This window comes from Haemorhous mexicanus, chromosome 6 (assembly GCF_027477595.1).
Source record: "Haemorhous mexicanus isolate bHaeMex1 chromosome 6, bHaeMex1.pri, whole genome shotgun sequence".
Taxonomy (NCBI): Eukaryota; Metazoa; Chordata; class Aves; order Passeriformes; family Fringillidae; genus Haemorhous; species Haemorhous mexicanus.
Genome location: NC_082346.1, coordinates 47,197,975 through 47,212,119, shown reverse-complemented (window position 1 = coordinate 47,212,119; position 14,145 = coordinate 47,197,975). Strand labels below are relative to the sequence as shown.

The 14,145-nt window shown below is 43.5% G+C and overlaps 1 protein-coding gene across 2 annotated transcripts in view; it reads right to left on the bottom strand.

Annotated features, from left to right (window-relative positions):
- FLRT2 (fibronectin leucine rich transmembrane protein 2) overlaps positions 1-8,939 on the bottom strand; it is a 56,512-nt gene extending 47,573 nt beyond the window's left edge. The window contains exon 1 of one of the 2 annotated variants that reach the window (XM_059850103.1): positions 8,819-8,939. The gene's annotated coding sequence lies outside the window, so the exon portion shown is untranslated. Of the gene's footprint in view, positions 1-8,349; positions 8,554-8,818 lie in introns of those variants that run through there. The other variant, XM_059850104.1, reaches the window with a different exon arrangement.
- Positions 8,940-14,145: the final 5,206 nt, after the last annotated feature.

Here is a 14,145-nt window from a genome sequence, read left to right as displayed (position 1 = left end):
AGCTCAAAAAGGATCATCTTTCTGCAGCTGGTTGGCTATACTAGATGATGCCTTCCCTGGGTCAGCACATGCATAACCAGACAATCATTCTGCAGTGTGTAAAATATGATTGCATATGAGATATTGATGGCCTAAGGGAAGTTCTGAGTATCAGAGGTTCATAATTAGAATATCTATGCATTTGATTCAATAGAGTTTCCATCAATGTCACAGAGATGAGTGGTTATGAATTTCAGAGTAATCTCTGCTCGTATGGACTGATTTATGTACTTTCAGCTTTGGACAAATGAAGGGTGAAGAGTTAAAACTCTTCTACCTAGAGACCTCCTTATCCTTTGAAAGGCTCTAAAATTTATAATTGCCTCTCCTGGTGTCAGGATCAAGCTCCACAGTTGGTAACTCATGACCCATTTATGATCATGCCATCTATCCACTTTCAGTCATTCTGTCCTCTTATCTGTAAATTCACAGTCACACCATGTAGGATGTGTGGATCTGCTGATAAGACATTTTTGCAGGAAAGAGAATCTGGGCAGATCAACAGTTCTGTTGCCAGAGCTGCTGGCAGCAACTCTAACATCTCATTTATTCCAGATTTATAAAGATCCACTGTGCTGATCTGAGAATAGAGCTGAGTGTTTGAATTCTGTGATAATAGACAAACCTGTATGTGGTACGAAATATAAAGTTAAATAGATACTGATAAGATTATCCAGTGTGGAACAGAAAACAACCATCTTGTTAGTATTGAGATTTCCAGAGCTCCTGAACTGTGGGCTTGGGTGTCCTTTGGTTTTGCTTTTGGATTTGTTTTAGTGGTTGTTTATCTGGTCTTTACTTAGTTTTCAATTACAGCATTTTACTGGAATTATACATAACTAAAAACTAAGGTTCTAGGTTATCACACAAGAAGGGATACAGAACCCCATATCCAGAATTTAAAATTAAATCAAATTTCAATATTTTTCTTAAGACTATTGAATGCAGTAGTACTTGTGAAAACTGTTCGGTATTAACTGTAGGGGGAAAGCACTACAGTAGAAAATGAAACAAACTAGAAAAACTCATGTAACAGTTTCCATTTCAAAATTCTTCAGTATCACTGTTTGCCCCACTACCTAGTTAAATAACAACAAAGAAAGATGCTAACTAAGCTACAGAAGGAAATAGATTCTGTTAAATGATCTTTTGCTACTCTAATTATCTTGAAAATATTTTTTTGTTTTTTTTCTTTTCTATATTTTGTGTGTGTGTGTGTGTGTCCCCACATGCATGTATCAACATTTTTATAATTTTAAATACATAATACCACATGAATAAAAAAATTTTAGAAAGGAGATTTTTATGGGGCTTAACATGGATAAAGGAACTAGAGTAACATTACTGTCAGATGCTTTGCCACAGATGCTTAAGCATCCCTGGGCAATTATAAGGGACTTCACTCTGTCTGTGGCATTCAGAGTGCACGTTCTTAAAAGAATGAGAGGTGTCCATTATGCTTGTTTCTTTCCTCATATTTTCAAAGCTATAGTGGAAGGCACTTCTCTCCGTGAGTAAAGATGGTAATTCTGCTGCACCACTGACAAATAATAAGGTTTTGAAATTAGTTTTGTTGAACAGTGAAACTAATTTCTCAAATAAAAAAAAAAAAAGACTTCCACTGGCAAAATGCATTTTACAATTTACTGTTGAACTGTTCAAGAAGCAGCTCTTCACTGAGCAGCATGGCACAGGGCCAGAACGAGCTATTTCAAAAATCACTGTTAGGCAAATACCGATTTGATACACAGGATTTAGCAGTACAGATGAGAATGACTGTCTGTATGTGATCATGTTCTGTTAAATTTTAATAGTCCTTCACTGTATACTCATCTTTAACTTGAGGAAATTTGTTCTTAGACAACTAAATCTGTTTTAAAGGAGGAGAACTTTATCAGGCTGGGTAACAGTACATTTTATTTGCTTAGCTTACTTATTTTGATTTGGAAATAGATTTTCAATGGATAGTTCAAAGCATAAAATGTTGAAGTTTAGTTTAAATTAAGAAAGAAAATGTTATGAGCATATTAGAGAGAAAGGTGTGAGCTGTTGGTTAGCCTTTCCTGTCTTTTCTGTCTCCACTTTCTCTTCTCCAATTATTAATGTGGGGGCTTACAGTAATGGATCTGTGCAACATGATGCAATATGCATATAGAACAGTAATATATTTAATTGGAGTCCTACATTCATCAGATCTAAGGTAACACCAATTCAGGCATCAAAATTATTTAGGTTTTGGGTTTTTTGTTTTGTTTGGGTTTTTGGTGTTTTTTTTTTTTTTTTTTTTACAAATGATGAAATTTAAGAGCAAGTTATCAACCGATATGGTTCAAGAAATAATGTGTAGTCTTGGAGCATTTGTGACTAACTCCAAAACTAAGTGTTTAAAGATAAGAATGAGGTTAAACTCGGATGAGCCAATGAGATGGCCTGTGAAACCAGCCTAACAAGACTCTTAAATAGGGTACATTTAGTTGGATGCAAATCTCTCAGTGACACAAGAAGCACCACCTAGGAGACTTCCTAGATCACAAGTGAAATTATAAGGTATGGCTAACACATGCTCCTTCATTTAGAGACACCTGACATGGTTTCAGTTAGCATTTAAGGCATGAAACAGGCTCACTAAAACCCCCTCCCTTACCAAAACCATAATTCATTAAATGATATGCACCCACGATGTCTCGTCTGCAGATAGTTTCTACAGAAGTATACCTATGTATGCTGTGCCTGTGACAAACACAAATACTGCTTCAATCCTAATAAAGACTCTGTTCTAGAAGACTAAATTACTTTTACCTACATAGCTTGTTTTCCTATACATATGTGAAGAAACTCCTATTGAAAGCATATATACATAAGTGTAATCAGAGACTTGCTGTTGGGGTTGTATCATCTTCAATTACAGCTAAATGACATCACTTTGGGGTATTGAAATCATTATTCACATGAGTATTACCTAATAATGAGGAGAGTGTCTGTGAAATTAACTTGCCAGTGAAAGAGAGAAGGATTGAGTCTGGAATCAAGTACAATAATTTAAAATGCAGTTCTTCAGCTGTGAAGTTGTATTTCACAAGCACAGGTAAGTTTGAGACAGATTCTTTGCATTGATCTCAGGAGCAATGCCCGTTGGGAACACCTCAGCTCTTTTACCCACTATAGAAATTTTCAACACACTGCAAGAAAAGTATACCTTTTTTCTTATTGTTTAATTTGATTTGAAGTTCACCAACAAAATTAATTTTTATTTTATATTAATTATATTTGCTTTGAAAGGTCTGAGGGAGACCTCTATGACTAGACAGTCACCTATATATGTAACCCATACAAAAACTGTATTGATATGCATTTAATATATATAACCTAATTTGTTTTTTTCAAAACTGCATATTAATTCTCATGTTCTGTCAGTGTGATATTGATTTTTTTTTTTTTTGCAGTAGTTTTCAATGGCTTTGTAAAGGTCACTTTTTTCTCTGTAGGAAAAACATACAGGACATCTTAAGGGAAAGAAATATTTGTACTTTAAACATACAGGTCTGCAGCTGATGACCCTATGACTCCAGTTTGACCATGTTTTGATCCTCTGCAACCTGTGTGAAGATTGAAGACTGTACATAAGCATCACCAAAGCCCCTCAGCATTCCTAGGACATGCTGCTGGAGCACTTTCCCACACAGACAACCCTTTTAAAGATGATGTCTCTTGGCTAGATCTTATGGAACAGCTTGGCCAGGTATGAGCTACTAGTGCAGCTATGTGGTGCAGCACTGGAAGCACTGTCAGAAAAAGCTCTACTATTTACTTTAACTTGACCTGTTGGTTTTGTGAAGGAATGACAAAAGCTGACAGTGAGAACTGGGAGTAGCACTGCAGAACATTGATTTCTGGTTTTGGGAGGTGCTGATGAGCCTATTTATTCAGAGCTCTCACCTTCTCTACTCTCAAGAAGTTATCTAGTACTTTCACATCGTTTACAGTATTTACTAGGAGAGAAGGGCGTAGCATCAGCCTGCCCTGGCTTTCCTGAACCCAGATGTACGTAACAATGAATGTCTAAAAAATCAAATATGGAATTTCAAAATATTTTGCTTGTAATGCTCCCACAAGATCTCAGTCATTAAAAAAATATTGAAAATTTGTCTGAAGAGAATTTTTGGAATTGCTTTAGATTAATTTAGCCATCAAGAAGGAACTAGCTTGATCTCTACATGATATTTTTAAGATAATTAGATTACCAATGACAACCTGGACACAATAACGAACTTTGGTCAAAGAGCAGAACTTCTGTTACTTCATCCAAACATTTTCACTGTGATATTTTCAAAAATAAATGATGATAAAAGAAAGTAAGTACTGGATTCTGTGGCTCAAGTTATGCCTCTGCCTGGGTCAGGATTTGCAAAAACACACTGCAGACCATCACAGTAATTTACTGGCCAGGGCCCATTGGAAGCAAGTCACCTCTCACCTGGGGCCAAAGTAAAGCCATCACTTTGCAGGACCAAATCTGGCAATGATCTGATCCTGTATGTCAAAAGAGGGTTTTTTTCAAAGACAGTACCTTTGAATGATAAACAATTTTCTGTGTCATATGCCTTTTTAAATACATCCTTGCATTACACTAGGCTAGAAAAGATTTATGAAAAAAACCCCAAACCAAATAAAGCAGTCATAGCTTGATGTAAAATATACAGAAGACTGTTTCTGGGTAGAGTTGAAACACAAGACTTCTTTTAAAAAGGGAAACTTTACAGACCTTGTTCTGCATCATTAAGTTTTCAGGAATGCTGAATAGAGCATGATGGATTTAAGTTGCTGCTAGTATTTAATTTTGATACAGTTCAAGGGGCCACATCAGAAGAAGGAATCAAAGACAGAAAAAAACCAAACAAACAACCTGTTAACTGGGAAAACCATCAATTAAAAAAACCAAAAAAATATAAGAAGGTCCCAACACCTTTCACCAGTGGCTGAAAATATCAGATTAAATTGTAGTATTCCTGGGGCATATTATTTGATGTGATTAGAATATAATTGGTTAAACAGAGAAGAGCTTTTATTTCAAACAGTTCTTTCCCGAGTATCATCAATGGATTAAGGTTTCAGTGCATTTAAAATAAATGAATAAAACATGCCATCATTTTAATTATGATCTTTTTGTGGTTGTTTTTCTTTAAAATAAGCCAATTACTTGAAATGTGTGGGTTACACATAGCTGTAGGGAAACTGAGGCTCATATCTTCCGTGTATGTCCAATTAGTCTTCTTTTAAAAAAATAACAAGTGTATATTATTCTTTTCTATTTTTTAATAAAAGAAAAAATAAAAATATTGTTTAAAAATAGAAAAGAGAAACATAGAAAAGAAAAACCAATTTTTATACCTCTGGAGCAAGTTCCAACTCTTTTGGTTTCTTGAGGAAATAAATAAAAAGCTTTGCAGAAAGACTCCTAAAAAAAATTGCCCAAGGGGGAGGGAAGGAAACACCTTAAAACATCACATTACCAAGCGCTGAGGTAATCAACTACAATCTGAGAAATGTCAAACAGTGGTATTCATCTACTCAAAGATTTTGCTGGTCAGGTTCTTAACTGCCATTTGCAATCACTAACTAAAATATGGAATAGAGTTGTGGATATAAACAAGAGGCAAATTAGTATTGGGAAGCTGGGTTTAATAATCCCCTTAAAAAGTCCATCTGTTTTATAAAGACCCCTTTTTCCTTGATCTCTGACATGTATTCCTAATATAGACAGCACTGGATTTTTTTTCCTTACATTTTTTAAGCACCCTGCTACCATAAACTCTACTCATAGTATATCTGATCTGAGTGTTTCTCTCAAGTTTCAATTATGTAAGCACTGAGGGGCAATAAAAATTCACACAGGTTCAGCCTGCTTTAGAGTAAGTATTATAACATCAGACAAATATAAATGCAATTCCTTTAGTGCTAATGTTCAACAGCACTGGTTACTTCTTGTTTTTCTGATTTTATCAAATATTTATCATATTATCACAGGAATAGCTGAAACAGATTGGAAGCACTTTCATGTTTGGAAGTGAGGTTTGGTTTTGTTTTCCTGCTTAAAACAATTGAAAATCACATTATTTGCAATGAATATAAGATTGATAACCTAAAAAACTAGGAGGTTTGCAGGTATAAAAGACTAAAACAATTTATAATCTGTTTTTCCTATCCACTATGGAGAAGGGAAAAATACACCATTGACTGCACCCTTCTCACAGATAGAGGTCAGTAATGGACTGGATTTGAATCTGCCTAGTGAAAGCCTAAAAGTTACATCAAAGTATCCTGGACAAAAATGAACTCATTTTGAGATTAAAGAGGTAACAAAAATGATTAAGAAATAAAGCTGTCACCTTCCTGGAAACAGTATTATCTTAAGTGTGCCTTCTTTCTAGTCCTTTAAATAGACAGTTCAGTACAGGAAAAGCCTGCTAGTTGTACTTGCTTTAACTGCTTTTTGTTTTCTTCACTTGGTAAAACTCTGTATCTCCTCCTTTGCTGCGGGAAGGGTAGGGAAGTCAGCCCTAATGACATCCCACGTTTTACATACTGCTATTTTAAGCAGTTGAATGCAAGCACATTCTTGATTCTTGAAGGAAAGCATAGCCTATGTAATGCAGATTCCAACTGGAAGGGTGTAGGGTTGCGCAAAGGAGATATGTCTACATCCTAAATCAAGCTATCCAGCAGGCCAGGATATAAATGTGACTTCTAACAGTGGCTCAAATTAGATCCAGACTTCCCCAAGCCAAACACAGATAACATCACCTTATACAAAATATAGGGTGTACGTGTGTGTGGGGAGCAGCTCTTAAGAACTCTGTGTGCATTCCAGCTCCACTTCTTGCTAAAGCCTTGGACTTTGGAAAACACTGATGGCTGTTCTAGTCACAGGTAGTTTTATAGACACTGTGTTTGCACAGTGCTCTGACTTGTTTTACCTACAGTACTCCAGGCCTGAACTCTTTTAACTGCCTCGCTACCATATCAGCACACAGAGCAACCATTGAAACAGCTTCTTTCCTCACATATTTTTCAGAAACAAGATCAATGCTCACATTCTGACATCACTTTTGTCACATAGAAATAATGACTTTAAAATCACCTCTGTTATGTCGTTTTTTATTATGCAATGTTTAGGTCTTTTTCATTATGCAAAGTTTATGTTTCAGTGATAATATTGCATATATTGACTCTTTCAAAGAAGAAAGAAAAGAAAGGTGCATAGAGATATAGGTAGAGTACCTTTTCAGAGTTTTGAAAAAAATGCCAGGATGAACTTTTCTCCTTTGAAAAATATATATATCAAAATTAATTCATTAGCTTCGTCTTAAACTGCAAATATGTAAAGGTCTTTCTTTACATTTGCATATGGTCTTTCATGGAGAAAGACCATGTCAGTGAATGAAGCAAGGAATTTAGTCCATGGAAATTTGTGGGAGTTTTTGTATGGCTAGTTGGGTTTATTGAACCCAAGAACTGATCAATCTCAACCTCTAAACTGGTTTAGTTTCCCTGCAAGCACTGTAAAGTTAGTTACAGTAAATAAACCTCTCTTTAACATTCACCCTCACTTTCAAAAGGGAGGGGGGGAGAGGGAGAGGAAAGGAATGAGAGAGGGAGAGGTCTGACTTGCTTTTAGTATCTTTTCCTGTTCCTCGTGTAAGGAACCTCTCCCTTTCTACTTGGCTGAACGCTGCATTGCAAAAGGCAGTATCTGAAGAAATACAATCAGTACCTTCCACACACAGTGCAGGAATTTACACGGATTTGTGCCTTGGATTTATTAGCTTATTGTAAGCCCTAAAACAGATTTCCTCCATTAAAATTAATTAAAAGCTCCTGTTGACTGCTTCCCACTCTGAAAAGAAGGTGGAGAATCTTATTCTCTTAACTTTAATGATTGTTTATTTATCTTTTATGGGGTTTTATATCATAGTCGAGAGAGGTCTTTTCAGCTGCTTGACTTCCTTTTGCCATCTGCTATTTTTTGTTCACACACCATCCCCACGCACCCAGCCCCCAGTAGTATTTATTCTTATTTTGTCAGATCCCCGTCTAACTCGTCAAGTCTCTGAGCGGCTCCTTTGTATTCCGAACCTCGATCCGATTCCCTTAACCTCTCCCCTACCCACTCACCGCCAGCCCCGCTCCGGAGGCTGCTGATGGGGATCTGATGGATCCTCCTGCCGGGCGCAGCTCCCGACTCTCCCCGTAGATTCCTTAACATTCGGCAGCACCGAACTAAGCCGACTACCTCTCCCAAGCAAGGCTCACCTCTAAAGGTCCCGTTTCCCTGAGCCACCTCCCAGACAGGACCGCTGGTGGTGCTCACAGGGGCGCTGTGCCGGTGCCCCTGCCGCAGGGGTAGTCCTCGGCTCTCCCCTCCCCACGGGGTGGGGGCCAGGCTCAGCACCCTCCCTGCTCGGAGGTGAAACACGACCGGGGACCAGGGACCTCGCTGCAACTGCCAGCTCCGAGTCCCGCTCCTGAGCCACACGCTGGCGCAAAACAGCCCGGGGACCCTGCTAGCACTTGCCGCCGGCCATTCATAAATCCTACGTGTGTGTGCCCGGCGCCGCGGACACGGGGCTCTAACGTGGCGAAGGCGGTATTTCTGACACAGCCTGATCCCGGCTCCGCAACTTTGCCATCTGGGAGCAGGCAAAGGGCACCGCGGCTTTAGATCGCCCGGGGCTAGAATTACCAGAAAGGAAAAGAGTAAGAAATGAAATCCCAACTGTACCTGGCGGTGTCTGGGAATCCCTCGCCGGCACCGATCGTAATCCCCCTCCGCGCCTCTGGCCCCCCACACCAAAACTTTGCCGCCGCCGCTCCTCGGTGGTGGCCGCCGCCGCCCTCCGCCCGGCGCCGCTCCCGGCCGGCCCCGCGGGCCCGTTCCCCGCCGGCCGCCGCCGCTCCGAGCGAACCCCGCGCCTCCCGCGCCTTCCTCCGCCCTTACGAGGCGGCGGCATCGTCCTACCCCCTGCTCCGCCACCTCCTCCTCCGGCGCGCAGCCCACGGCTCTGGCATTCCCAACGCACTTTCTCTCCTCGATTCGCTCCCTCTTTCCCCGGCCGTTCCTCCTTCTCCGGTAAAAAATAAACGAGAGGGAACCGCGGCTACCCTTGGTCTTGGGGTTTCTTTCCGGATTTTTCGGTTGTTTGCCCCCTTTTTTTTTTTTTTTTTTTTCTCTTTCTGTCCTCTGGAAATGATGAAAAGATCACATGAGGAGCAGGCACGGCGACCCAGGACCTTCGTAAGTCGGAGAAGGCATCGGACACATGTATGTGAGTATATGTGTGAGCGTGTGTCTGGCTCTCTCCAAATCCTGCGTCTGCCTCCAGCCGGGATTGCAGGATGATCTTAGCAGTAGTGATGCCTCACATCTCACTATTCCCTGCTAATGTAAGTCGTGCCTTTTTTCCTCCCTGCCTGACACCCCAGGGAGATGTTTACAGTAATGAATTCAGTTGATAGCCATCTCTCTCTCTCTCTCCTGGAGTCCCTCCCACATTTCTACTTTAAAGAATGCTTGGAAGGCAGGGCTGCAACCTAAAGCTTTCCAAGAGGCAAAGTCAGGCTAGATTTTCTCTTTTTCTTCTTTCCTTATTTCCCTCCCCGTTCCCCCCGTCCCCCCCGGCTGCTTTTAACCCCTAGGTTGCTGAGGACAATTTAGCCAGCTTCATCTGTTTGGACTCCCCCTCTTCCCCTCTTTCAGCAGTGGGAACCAAGCGGGCGGCGCTGCCGGGGGATGTACGGGCTGCGGAGACCCCGATCCCCGCCCAGCCTCGCCGCCGGGCCGGCGCTGCGGGAGAGGAAGGTGCGTGTACCGCCGTCCTTCGCGGCGGGACTGCCCCGCACCGCCGCTCCGGGGTCTCTCGGAGTGTATCGGAGCGTATCGGAAGGGAAGCCGGGAAGTGAGCTGAAAAACTCCCCGAGCGGCGGTTCTGGGAGATGCCCTCTCTAGCAATAATTACAGCCGCGCTCTCCACCAACATGGCGATATTTCATGTGCAGCCGCCGACAAGCCCGCCTCCCCCACCCCCTTCTTTTCCTCTCCTTCCTCCCTTGCGAACTTTTAGATACACAGCACCAGTATTCAACAAATATAACACAGAATAAAAGAATCTCCAGCCCTCAGGGAAGAGACGGATCTCCTCTAGTATTCTGTCTGATTTTCATCATCAGCCATAAAGACTTAAAAACCTCTGGAGAAACCGCCTTTTGCCCTAAAGCGGTAACAACACCCACTCCCCTCCACCCCCCTATTTCTCCTGTACACATTCAGTGCGTGTACATAAGAGTGTGTGTGTGTGCATGCCGGGCTGTCTGAGCTTGTTTCGGAGTAACCCTTCCCCCGCCGTCCAGCTCCCTAGTAGGCTACTGCCTTGTCCTGGAAAGTCCACTTAAACAAACACCCGGCTATTTAATACCGAGAAGCACTTGAGCGATAGGATACAGCCGTCAAGGTAGGACGTGGGGTGTCTGAAGAGAATTTGCCTCAAACTCCTACATTAGTAAAGAAAACGCACAGCACAGCTTTTGCTGCGAGTTACTTTAAGAAACGGGCTGAGGAGGGATGGAGGAGAGGGTGCTGATCAATGCCATGTGTCGAGGAAACAGAAAAGGCAACTGAAATGCCTCGGGGTTGGCTTCCCCCTCACCCCTGGCTGCTCAGTGGTTCTATTTGCTCGGCCGTACCTCATAAGCTGAATCACTCGCTATTAGCTCCGCGCCTCCTTCGCCCTTCGCTTGGGGGGGCTAAACCACTCACGACTTCAAAGGCTCAATAAAGCCGTACCGAGGAGCCCCGGCGAGGGTCAGCCCAGCCGCCGTGTGCTCGGCGCAGCTCCTGCCCCCGCACTAGCCCTGCCCTCCACCTCCTGCCCTCCAAGGGGGCTTCGGAGAGTCCCCGCGTATGGACAGCCCGGAGCGGAGCCGAGCCGCGCCGCCTGCTCGCTCGGAGAAGGACTTGTGCCCTCACCTATGCGGAGCGATGGGGGTGGGGAGCGAGCACGGACGGGGGAGCCCAGGTAGCAAGCATTTCTCAGGGGACTCAGCAAGAGGAAAGGAGTTGAGGACGAGACCCCGCTTCCCTCCCTGCTTTACGCCCCCAGGTTGGATGGACGCCGCCCGGGGCCCTCCGCAGGTCCAGCCGGCCGGGGAGAAGAGTGTGTGACACCGATCAGTCCCTCGGTCAGAGCATGCATCCCCGCCTCGGAACAGGGGCTGCTCTGCGGTCGAAACTGCTCGCAGCTGCCAGCTGGTCCCGAGGGATGAAAGGATCAGGAGTCCTGTAGAGTACAAAGGCTAATGTGCTAGGTATTTTTTTTTTTTTTACTTTTTAAGATCTTTCTTTCTTTCTTAGCCTCTGCATAGAACTTTTCAGGGTTCTTATTTAAGCATGATGTATATCTCCTTCATGAAGCTGATGGACAACCAGTGCATTTTAAAGTCCAAGTAATCAGGACTTAAAAAAAAAAAAAAAACAAACAAAAAAAACCTCACGTTTTCATGTGTAATCCACCTGTCCCTTTTTTTTCCATGTCCCCGATACTAGCAACCTGTCGTCAGCACAGGAGGCAGAGCTGGCCATTGTCCATCACAAGTATTTCTGCCCTCTGTTCCCCTAATGAGGGAGGAAAGTGGGAATGTTAAAAACTTCTGCAAGGCTGCAGGCAGTTGCCCTGCTCCGCAGTCTCAGAGGGATTAGGCGGAATTATCCCTGTCCCTGGACCCTCAACCAGCCTATACTTCAACTCAATGAATGATACGCAGGACATGTTTTGGTCAAATCAAGACTGTGTCAATCCAGAAAGTGACTTAATCAGGCGTTACCTGCTCCTGAGGAAGTGGGTTCCTTCTCGGTAGGTCACCCAAAGCCCACCGGGTCCGGCAGGTTGAAAGGGGAGAAAGTGGCAGCACAGCTGGGCTCCAGCATGGTACTGTTTTAAGGATTACCACCGAGGTCTCTGTTTTCCATAGCTGCCAAATGACCACCAACACCCAAGGCTGCTCTCAATGAAAGAAGGAAAGAAATTATCTTCCCAAACTTCTCTCCAGCCGGTCGTTTGACCCTGACACCCACAGATGACACTGAAGAACACCCCGTTGAAGCGGCTAAACGCCTCTCAATTTCCTGTCTTCTCGTCCCCCAGGCGGCCCCGGCGCACCGCCGCCGTGCGATCTTATCGCCGTGCGATCATTATTCACCGGTGACAACCAGAGATGCAGCGCTCCTAAGTGAGGGTGACAGATTTCAAACGCGGGGCTGCAGCGTATCCAGCCTCAGACATATTCTTCCTCAAACTTTGCCTAATAAGAAAGTCAGCGGCTTAACCCTTTGCAGCTCTTTCTCTCGCCCGGGGACCGAGACCCCAGCGCCGGGGAATGCTGGCTGCAGGGAATGCAGGACAACACGGCTACTTGGCTGGGGATTCTTTTTTACCTGCCATTTTATATTCTTGGTTATTTTCGCTTGAAACAGATGAGAACAGCCAACTCTGGGGAGCAGATGGAGGGCTTTTCTGTGATTAGGGGCTGGAAAATCCTCTTGGCAAAGCAGATCGCTGGGGACTCACCTGTGGTCCCTCTCTGTCACCGTGTCTGCAAACTCATCTGCATGGCAGGAGTTCCTCTCATACGCACATATACAGAGCTTCTGCACTTTCCCCAGAGTGATGTGGTTAAAAGCACAATTCCAAAAGTGCCATTTCACTCAGATCTCCAGAATCAGCTCTTTTACAGGTTATTAACTACAAGAGAGAAAGGAGCAAGTGAGAAAGAAACATATTTTCAGGAAAGAAAGAAAGGAAAAAAAGCCTTTTTCACACATGCACTTTGTACTCAAAGGAAATATTTACCGCGACCAAACTCCAGCATGTCAGAGCATGTTTCCTCCTAAGCACAAGAAACCTTAAAACTGAGAGAAAAGCATGTGCAATTCCAAGATGAAATGAAGTGCTTGAAAGCTTTCCAAAGTGTGTACCACCAGCCCAGAGCCCGATGTCAAGACAACATCAAGACCATATTAACAAGCTCTACTGGTTGCCTAGTATTAATTTATATATATTTTCAATGCTTTATGATATTTCTGTCACCCTTCTCTGCCCCCCTCCCTCCCCCCCGCCCCAAAAAACAAAGGAGGGGGAAACACACGACCTCTGACTGCAGCCTGCAGCTGGTATTCCGGGAGGTCCTTTCTGAGCCCCTGTGGTCATGCTGTAGGAAGGATGGAGAGGCAGGTAGATGTGTATGAATGGGAATTTCAGTGCTTTCTTCATTAAATGTGTAAGATAAGGCTGGACAGGGAGGAGATGAATCCTACAGTAAGCAGCAAAAGGACTGGAAAAAAAAAATATTCTCCTCCCATCCAAATGTCTAACTTCCGATTTTAAGCACAGCAGGCAAATGAACCTCATTAGAAAAACAACCCCCAGCCACACTCAACCACCCCCCCGCCCCCAAAACTCCCCCAAAACTGACCCTTTAGACATCACATATATCCTTATCGAGTTTGTAACAGTAGGTGACGCGGCTGGGGCCGTGAGTAGCCCTGGCCGAGGGAAGTTTCGCAGGCAGGAGCAGGAGCGCTGCCGCAGGTGCGCAGCGGGAGCTCCGCGGGCGCGGAGCGGGGCCGCCTGCACGTCCCGCGGCGCGGCCAAGGTGGCAGCAGAGCACAGCGGTAGGATGGACACTTCCCCCTCTTCGCTCCTTCTAACATGCTCTGTTTAAACTGCTGCGTGCCCCTTCCCCCTCTGCCCCCCTCTCCACGTAGTCTTGGTAATAGTCTGATTACTTGGGCTTTAAACAATTTTTGCCCTCACCATCACCAGACTATAAATGTGTCAAGGATGTATTTATTTATTTATTTGCTAGCAAAGTGCTTTGCATGGTTGAAAAGCTGTAAACTAAAAGGAGAATATAGAAATATATTCTCTTTAAATTATCTGTGATCATACAAGAGGGCTAGCCTGGAGTGATGGTCCACTGATCCATAATACAACCTCACTTATTATATAGAAAATGTAAGATGGGATAACATTTAGAAATGTTATAAAAATGAAAGTG